This window comes from Oratosquilla oratoria, chromosome 2, assembly GCF_046742065.1.
Source record: "Oratosquilla oratoria isolate Oo_2021 chromosome 2, ASM4674206v1, whole genome shotgun sequence".
In the NCBI taxonomy this organism is placed as follows: Eukaryota; Metazoa; Arthropoda; class Malacostraca; order Stomatopoda; family Squillidae; genus Oratosquilla; species Oratosquilla oratoria.
This window is the reverse complement of record NC_134778.1, coordinates 83,346,439-83,356,438: the sequence shown is the minus strand read 5'-3', so window position 1 is coordinate 83,356,438 and position 10,000 is coordinate 83,346,439. Positions and strand designations below refer to the sequence as shown.

General features: G+C 42.2%; 1 protein-coding gene across 2 annotated transcripts in view; it reads left to right on the top strand.

Annotated features, from left to right (window-relative positions):
* The window catches only part of Syt7 (Synaptotagmin 7), a 100,434-nt gene that overhangs the window by 69,417 nt on the left and 21,017 nt on the right, over positions 1–10,000 (top strand). The gene's annotated exons all lie outside the window — the stretch shown is intronic.

The following is a 10,000-nucleotide window of genomic DNA, read 5'->3' as shown; positions in this document are numbered from 1 at the left end:
CAGAAGAACATCTTCACGTCCTACTACAAAATGTGTCGTTAACCGAAATATCTGAAAGCAAAGTTAAACAATCAAATTAAGATATATTTCCATACATAAGGTTACACAAAAGGATATGGGGAAGGTATATGTCCTCTTATGTTTTCTCACTTACTATAGTATATCTTCTGATTCATAGCTGCTTTTGTAGACGGTCACTACTTTTCCACTTCCATAAAGTTCCCCAGGGTCCTATCACCTCTTCTATTTTTCCTGTAGTGTTTGACTTCTGCTTTAGATATGCGTAAATGGTTGTGTGTGTGTGTGTGTGTGTGTGTGTGTGTGTGTGTGTGTGTGTGTGTGTGTGTGTGTGTGTGTGTGTGTGTGTGTGTGTGTGTGTGTGTGTGTGTGTGTGTGTGTGTGTGTGTGTGTGTGTGTGTGAATAAACTTAGTAACCATGTAGTAAGCGCTGAAACTATCAGTTGTTTTAAGAAACGATTAGAAAACTTTTTGGATGGGGATGACAGGTGGTGATGGATACGGAGCTGCCTAGTGTAGGCCTTATGGTCTCTTGCAGTCTCCTTCATTCTTATGTTCTGATGTTCTTATGTGTGTGTGTGTGTGTGTGTGTGTGTGTGTGTGTGTGTGTGTGTGTGTGTGTGTGTGTGTGTGTGTGTGTGTGTGTGTGTGTGTGTGTGTTTCTCTGTGTGTGTGTGTGTGTGTGTGTGTGTGTGTGTGTGTGTGTGTGTGTGTGTGTGTGTGTGTGCGTGCGTGCCTATATATTTACACGCGCATGTATGTGCAAGTACTTGTTGTGTATGCATGTGTGTTTAATTCTCCTTTGCGCTTATACTGTATGTGCGTGCACTCGTACGCATCTGCATTTGTGTTTAATATTATTTTCATTTGATCCGTTCGAAAACGATTCTGCGCGGCGCGATTTGCGAATGGCCTCAAGCTCTCGGCGACAAAACGATTCGAAAATTATTCAGTGTTCAGAATATAAGAATTTCAGCCCGACAATCTGAAATGCAAATTGTCGGAGGTGTACAAAGACATAACATGCCCTTTCCCCAAAACGCGGCATACAAAAATAGAAAGAAAACGTCCGTGGCTTTGACGGGAATGCAAATTCAAGATAAAACGGATTTTGAAGCCCGAGAAGCACTAATTGAGTTTACCTGAGGCGGACTTGGACGTTGATGGGGTGAATGAAGCCCGAGCCGCGGGGTTATGAATGTTTGACTCACTGAGGACACTGTTTGAACTGTATATTGCTCAGCACCGCGGCCCGGCCGGGGTTTCCTCTTCTGACGTGATGTCGACATTCTGGCTGAGGAAGATTTCAAGCTTATGGCTTATTAACTGTAACGTCGCCAAAACCTATTCTTCAATGACGGGCCCGTCGCTCTGGCAGTAAGAGTTGAGACTTACGTGGCTCAGGGGTACCGTCCTCGCTTCATGCAAAAGTGACCAGAGTTCGAATCTCCAGTGAGAACAAGGCTTCACACGTAATTAATACGTATGTTTGCAACCTGTCGGGCTCATCATAGACCTTACACACACATATACACATACAAACACACTCACATCTCAACACCTTCATACCGCATGCACACCCAGTCCATACGCTAAAACTTTCTGCGTCTCCACACAGGAGGGGTTAGGTCAGGTCAGACCAGGCCCATATGGCTGAAGAGAAAAACACGCTCGACCTTCGAGTCACACCTGAGACCCCCCTCAACCCCCTCACCCACACCTCACCCTCACCCCTCAACCCCCCCTCACCCGACACACACATGAAGGTAAGGGCTCTCCATTCTGAATTGCGACAGTCTGGAGCGAACTAACCATTCGGAGATAACTCACTTTACTGTGAACATCTCTACTAACGACACAACATAGCTGAGAGTAAAAGAACAAGTTACGGCCGATGCCTCGCTTGGAACCAACACCCACGGAGAGTGACTGTGTCTATAGAAATACACTTTTTCATATGTAAATGTGAATTTATATATTTCTTTCTATTTTACTCCCATTTTTTTTTTCATTATTCTTTGAATTGTAGTCTGTATTCTCACCGCCTTAGCAGCTCGTTCTAGAAATAAGATTTGTCCTCCCATTGTATTGCATTTAGGCTCGAACGTCGCTTTTTCTCGCGTCAAAACACGACACATTTCCCAAGTGTTTACGAGTTTGAGTCGAACACCAGAATCTATGACGTCAGCTGCGTGGCAATAACGAGCCTCTAATTCATCGCTCCCATTCGACATCTTATTTGTAACTCGGCAATACGTATGAACCACCCCCCCTCCCCTACCCCCACCCACTATCTCCTTGCTGCACCGTAAGAACAATCTCAACAACCCTTTTCCTCTCCGCCCTTCTCTATCTCTCTCTCTTTCTCTCTCTCTCTCTCTCTCTCTCTCTCTCTCTCTCTCTCTCTCTCTCTCTCTCTCTCTCTCTCTCTCTCTCTCTCTCTCTCTCTCTCTCTCTCTCTCTCTCTCTCTCTCTCTCTTTCTCTCTCTCTCTCTTTCTTCTCTTTCCTCTTTCATCCTTCTTCCCTTTTTTCTCCTCCCTTACTTTCCACCCCGTCTCCCTCTCTCCCCTTTCTCCCCTCTTTCCTCTCTCTCTTTTTCCTCTCCCTCTCTATCTCTCCCCATTCTCCCCTCTGTCTCCTTCTCTCCCTCTCTCTTCCTCTTTCTCCCTCTCTCTACCCTTTCTCAGTCCCCTTCTCTCCCTCTCTCTTCCTCTCTCTCCCTGTCTCCCCTCTTTTCCCCTGAGCTCTTTTCCCTTTCTTTCCCTTTCCCTCATTCCTTCTTTTTTTTACTCTTTTTTGTTCTTTCTCTCTATCTCCTTCCCCCTTCCTTCACTTCCTCCTTTTCTCTTTTCCTACTTTTCTCTTTCCCTTCTGCTCTCTCTCTAGCTCCCTCACCCCCCTTTTAATATCTCTCTTTTTTCTTCTTCTTCTTTCTTCCTCTCTTCATCACTCCCTCTCTCTCACCTCCCACCCCTCTCTATCTATCTATCTCTGTCTTTGCATCTCTGTCTCTCTCTCCTTCCCTTTCTTTCTCCTACCTACCCGCTATCTCTCTTCCCCATGCCGCTGCATACACCCAGGTTACAAAAAAAAAAAAAAACATACGTCAGCCCGCAGATGTTCTTGACATTTTACAACACGGAAGACAATTTAGAATCAGTGCTGCAATAAGAGAGAATGAAACGCCTGCGTATGATGGGCGCAGAAGAGGGGAGTTGGGGGGGGGAGGGCTCTTCACTGCATCGAGGCGTGTTTACTGATAAAAAAAAAATGAGCATGGGTGTTCTACGGAGCGCAGTCTTCATCCATAAAAGAAACCAGGTAGAAACAGGTAGCATCGTACGGATCGCAGACTGACAGTGCAGAGGACTAGAGAAAATTCTTTACGTTGTATTTCAAAGATGAATATACATACATAAATACATACATATATATATATATATATATATATATATGTACATATATATATACAGATATATATATATATATACATATATATATATATATATATATATATATATATCTGTCTGTATGTATATATATATATATATATATATATATATATATATATATATATATGTGGGGGGGGGGCATGTATATATGTATAGGCTGTAGCCTGTAACCCTTTGACTACCGAGGGAGTGTCTCGAAGCTGAACAAGATAGTATGTACAATGATCAGAATGAAAGGAAAAACGCCAACCAGTACGGAAGGGGTCAAACACTCCCCCTCTGGGTTTCAATATCCAGAGAGCCCCGTGCACAAACGCTCTAATAGTTCATTTGATTGCCATCGTGGCTCCTAAGAGCGCTACTACACTAGGGTTCTTCATGCATCAAAACCATTTTTTATTTCTTGAAGGTGACTTGAGGACCGAACCCTCTTGAAGAAAAAAAGGAGAAGTCCGAAAATTCGAGCCCAAATGTCCCTCCAGGGATGAAACCGCAGTCACTCGCCCTTCACTGATGTAAACAAAATTCGAATTATTTCATTTTTATTTATTTCTTATTCGTCTGTATTTTAATTTGTAATAATGAAGTGACCAGTGAAAGTATTATCTTGAAGCTGTAATCACACCCTTCTCTGATGAGATTTTTTTTTTTTTATTTTTTTTTTTTTTTTTTTATCATCCAGCGACCAATAGGGGTATTATCTTGGGTTCGACCGGTGCTTTCTTTAAAAATTTCTTTGCCTTTTTATCCTTCTGATCTCATGTCTTCTCTTTCTTTTCCTCCTACTCTCTCCATTGCTCTTCGTCGTTGTAGTCATTGCTGTTGTTGTTGTTATTGTTGATGATGTTGATGTTTTTGTTGTTGTTGCTGTTGTTAATAATTATGTCGGGAACTAATGACAGGTACCTGCATATGGTGGTCCTACAAAATGGGCATCAAAGCTGCCCATTTTCAAATTCTGTCAACTTTTCAAAGTCTGTCATCCCCTACTGAGGGGCTGACATTCGGTCTCCGAACTAAGTCCACGATCTCTCTCCCTCTCTATCAACTTCAACAGTATTTGTCATATTCTTTCATACACAAAGATCCTGACAGTGAACAACTTCTACCCTCCTACTATTTTCAACCGATGACACAGAAACCGCCCCACACCAATACAACACAAACAACAGTCCAAAGTTTCATCACAGAGAGTTCTGTGGGAGGTCATGAGGACCGGTGCCAGACGCTATGGGGCCGTGGGTTTTCCACTGAACGACACTCTCGAAGCAACAATTATTATTAATATCATTGTTGTCGTCGTCGTCGTTGTTGTCGTCGTCTTAACCGTCACCCACGTCATCGTCGACGTTTTTGTCGTTGAGAATCATCATCATCATCATCATCGTTGTCATAGTCATGGTTGTCATAGCCCCTGTTGTCGCCATCTTCGTCGTCGTTTCTTTCGCCTTCGACGCCGTTGTGGCCAAAAAGAGCAGAACGAACGACACATCAAAGAGGAGAACCCACGCCATAAACAAATTATAATCACCACCACCTTCTTTTGTTCCTCCTTCTCTTCCTTCTCCTTCACGCACTCTTCCTCCTTTTCCTCTCTCTCCTCCTTCCTCTCTTCCTTCTCCTCTTCATCTTATCTTCCTCCTATTCTTACCCTCCTCCTAGTCCTCCTCCTAGGTCTCCACCTCTTCCTCCTCCCCTTCTTACTTCTCCTCCTATTTCTACCCTCCTCCTTCTCCTCCCTAATCTGCGTCCTACTCTTCCAAGTCCTCCACCTCTTCCGCCTCCCCTTCTTATTCCTCCTCCTCCTACTCTTCCACCACCTCTTCCTCCTCCTCCTCTTCCTCCTCCTCCCCCTCTTACTCCTCCTCCTCTTCCTCCCCCTCCTCCTCCTACTTCTATTCCTCCCCTTCGCCCCCTTCTTCCTCCTCCTCCTCCTACTCCTCTTCCATCCCCTCTTCCTCCTCACAACTCGTTTCGTGTACGCTTATTTGCATCTTCACCACTCTCTTCTTGCTCTTTCTTACATTTAACTTCGTCTTTTATCTTGAAGCTTCCGTTCTCAAACCTATTCATTGTCGTTCTTTACTGTAACCCTATCTTCCTTTTTTCCCTTCTTTGTTACCATTGCCTTTGTTAGTTCTTCTCGGTCTCAATTCCCTCGGGAGGTTTCTTCGCTGTCCTTTGCACTCTTCGGACTTCTCCTGGACTCATGTTACTCAGCCAAGCTCCGACACATCCACCCCCACACCCACACCCAACCACACCCGTCCACATTTTCTCTTCCCCTTGTCCTCCCTAATTATCTCTCCCTTTTGTCCCTTCCTTTCTTCTCTTTGTTAGTCTCGCATTGTCTCCTTTTTTCCACTACTCTTGTTTCTTTTCTTTTGTCTTCATTTTTTTCTTTTTTTTCTTCTCATTTTTTCTTGCCCCTTCTTCTCTAGTTCTTTGCCACATATACTTTCTCTTATTTCTTTTCTCTCTTCCTTTCATATTTCCTTTTCATCCGTTTTTATTCTTGATCTGGTTCGTTTTTGTTTTTTTTTTATTATTATTCTCGTATGTTCGTGTACCCATTTCTCAGGCCCTTCCTTTCTTCCCCTTTCTTTTTTTTTTTTTTTTGGGGGGGGTTGATTTAATTTCGTTCTATTCTATTTAGTTTCTTATATGTACTTTGATTCATTTTTCTGTGCTTATTTTATGAATTATCTATTTATTCATACATCAGTTCATTCATTTTGTTTACTCATTTATTCAGCTTGTGGTTTGCCTCCTTCATTTCCTTGCATGATATCCTTACTGACTGGATCCTCAAATCCGGTTCTTATACATAATCTCTTTCTTCAGTAATTCTGTCCCTCGCCTATTGTCCTTTCCCGTTTTATTTCTTTATTTTTTTCATTCCCTCCGTTTCCATTGTTTCCCCACTGCCCCCCTCCTTTCCTCCCTCTCTCTCTCTCTCTCTCTCTCTCTCTCTCTCTCTCTCTCTCTCTCTCTCTCTCTCTCTCTCTCTCTCTCTCTCTCTCTCTCTCTCTCTCATTCTCTCTTACATTTTCTCTCATTCTCTCTCAATTTACCTACCTCTCTCTATTTACCTATCTCTCTCCCTCCCTTCCGATTTCTCTTTTGTCTCTGCGTCCTTCCCCCAGCCACATAGCCAGTCAGCTTTGAACCGGGACATGCCGTCCACCTCTCCCACTGAAGAGGGAGGGAGGGGGCAGGACGCGGGGGGATACATATTCTCCGACTTTAGTAGGAGCTAGCGATTCGTCGGCCCCCTTCTCAAGCATAATTGTTTATTATTGTTATCTCATAAGTGTCTAGAAACACCAACTGGCTCAATTTATTCTTCGTGTAATTTTGCACTAGGTAGGCGTGTCTGGTGCATATCTAATACCTGAACCTAATCTAACCAATGATTATCACCGCATTACCTAAGCATTGGGCTTAATATTCGGGTTTAGATATATATATTTTATTTTTCGTGAAATGCTATCTTAAACTAATGCAATTTGATCAAACCAAACCTAACCTGACCTAGTTTAACCTAACATGACCTAGTTTAACCTAACATGACCTAGTTTAACCTAACCGAAGCGAAGAGAACTACCTCCTTGATAAAGGGTCTCCATCCCTACTACGGTTGGGTAATGCATGAAGGAGGAGGAGGAGGAGGAGGAGGGGGAGGAGGAGGAGAGGGAGGAGGAGGAGGAGGAGCCTGCCTGATGGAGGGCTTCCTGGCCGCACCAAAGGAGGAAGGAGACCTTAGGTCTCAGGATCGGATTTCCCGTCTTCGGAAATGAAGCTGCGCTGGTGGAAGGTCTCGCCAGCTTTGCAAAGGACGTCCAGTGTCGTCAACTTCCTGTTTAGCTTCTCGCAGGCTGTACAGATGCAAGTGTTAGGATCTAGATAGATGAACACCAAAATGGTACTCTGTAATGCCCCTAAACTTGCACTTAATTGCTTACTCATTTACCTAAAATTGTATTTATTTTTTTTTTAACCTTCAGATGTGATTATGGAGCGAATGTTTTCTTACGGCCACACTCCTCCACTGTAGTCCAATGTAAAGTGATTTGTATCAAGACACTTGATTGGCTGGTGGTTGGGCGCGTGAAGGCGTATTGCACCAATGGCAACATTCCGACGACATGACGTCACAATGTAGGATATGAAATGAGGCAGTGTCACCATTTGTTGGAATAATCCTTCTCTTCCATAGCCTCCAGCCAACCAGCTTCCGTGTGACACTTATGTATTATACCCTGATAATTTAGACTTGCTGAAACAGAGTAAAGGTGTCTGCTGTAAGATTAGGATGTACACGCTACAGTCAATATTGGTTTGGTTGGTCACATGATCTTAACCGGAGAGGTCATGGAAAGCGTACTCAAATTTAACTTTCTTTTGAAATCGTAGTGACATTCTGAAGAGTTGAACAAGAGATGAAGAAGATAAATGTATAAGATGGAAACGAGCTTTAATTTTTGACTAGTTTTGCACACTTTTTTTTTCCTGTAGAAACTAGACAAGAATCATACTTCCTGTTCCAGTCGTGCATTTACTTTCGCCCCCTCTCATTTTCCTTTGATGGAGATTTTTATGCTAAGAAATGTTTACCCGCGCTCGGTAAACTCCGATTTGCAGATATTCATTGGGAATCGCCCTCCGGGTCCCGTTCTGTGTCTGCAAAATATCTCAAAAAAGTTGCAATCAAATTACTATTCAACTTTTTGGAGGAGTAGCCCATAAACCAAGGAAAAGTTGACATCCTGTGACAATATTCAGAAAAAGAATCTTAAAAGTTAATCAAAATAAGGATTGGCGAGATGGGGAAAAAACAAAACAAAGACAGGTTTTTAAGGTTTATAGAACTGATTTCCACAACCCACATCAATTTTTCTTTCAGACATGAACTCATACAAAGTCATAAGGACGAGTCCATGACCACTTCAACTCATAGATGTACTTCAGGCGATCTGAATCCACTGAGGGAATGTCCTCCTGTCTAAAAGGGATGCCTCACAAACCTCCCTTCAGACCGCACCTCGCTTCCTAAGCTGCAAAATATAAAAAGAACATAACTAGTGAATACATAGATGAAATGATAAACAGCTACATAAATATATAAATAAGTAAATAAAACAAACATGAATAAATAAGGAAATGGATAACTGAATGAATCAATAAAATCAATGAATAAAGAAAAAAAAATAAGTAAATGAATGAATAAGCAAGCAAGTAAGCAAACGAAGGAAGGAATAAATAAAAAGGAAAGAAAATGTTCTTGGCCGCAACAAAGACAGAACCCGTTGCCGCGCCGAATGAGCTGAACTTAATGACCGACAACGCTAATTGAGGGTTTTCGTTGACCCTCGCGTTGAGGGGGTGACATAAGAGTGTAAATGTCACGTCACATGAAGTCGAAAGCAATGGCAGTGACCAGGTGTTGCTCAAAGTCCCACACGCCACATATGAGGACCTCATCAAAGGACAGACCCTATGAAAAAAAATCATGAAAGTCGGCCTTTCTGTAAAAAGGATTTTTTTCCTTATTTTCTGGACTGACGGAAGTTTTTTTTCAAGTGAATTAAATCGACTGACAGCATTAAGAATAAGATTAACAAGTCAACTGTGACATTCAAAGCATTAATTCCCTCGCTGCCATGAATCCATGTACCTTTAGACAGAATAAAACCTAACCAGCTCTTCATCGTAGCAAAGAATTTGAGCAAGAAGGTTCCGCTTTTTCGATACTGCATGTTACCAAAGCTAAATAAAATGTGTGTGTGTGTGTGTGTGTGTGTGTGTGTGTGTGTGTGTGTGTGTGCGTGCGTGCGCGCGTGTGTGTGCAGATATGTATATAAACTTTTTCAAGAAAAAGAATAACGGGTTTGATTGATAAGTATTATCATAAAATCCTTTATTATTTCCCTTAGTGGAAGAGTCCAGGCGTCACTACCGCACCAACTCACTGATCCTTTGGGTGCCCAGCACGAGTTGCCAAATGATATGATAATCACATGAATTACCAGCAGTCGTAATTTCCTATACCTAACATAACAGTATCATATTTATTGAGACTTTCATATGTATAATTTCCCTATATCTGATATAAGATTATTGTAATTATGGAGACACTGTGACATGCATACCTGAACCCCTTATATCTTACGTAATATTATTGTATTTGTTGAGATGAAGACAATTTGTAGAAGCTGTGTAAAGAAGACACGGGTTTAGGTACAACTTTTATTTATTATTTGTATTTTTTAGGAATAAAACACAGACTGACCTGTGCCTTCTTCATCCAGTTTCTCCATGTCACTATTGTATATCTGTAATACATGCTAACATATGTCGTATGTTTAAACAAAACTGCAGTGCAGCATGAGATCACACACGTCGTTTGGCTGACCTAGTTTAACTTAACATGACCTAGTTTAACCTAACCGAAGCGAAGAGAACTACCTCCTTGATAAAGGGTCTCCATCCCTACTACGGTTGGGAAATGCATGAAGGAGGAGGAGGA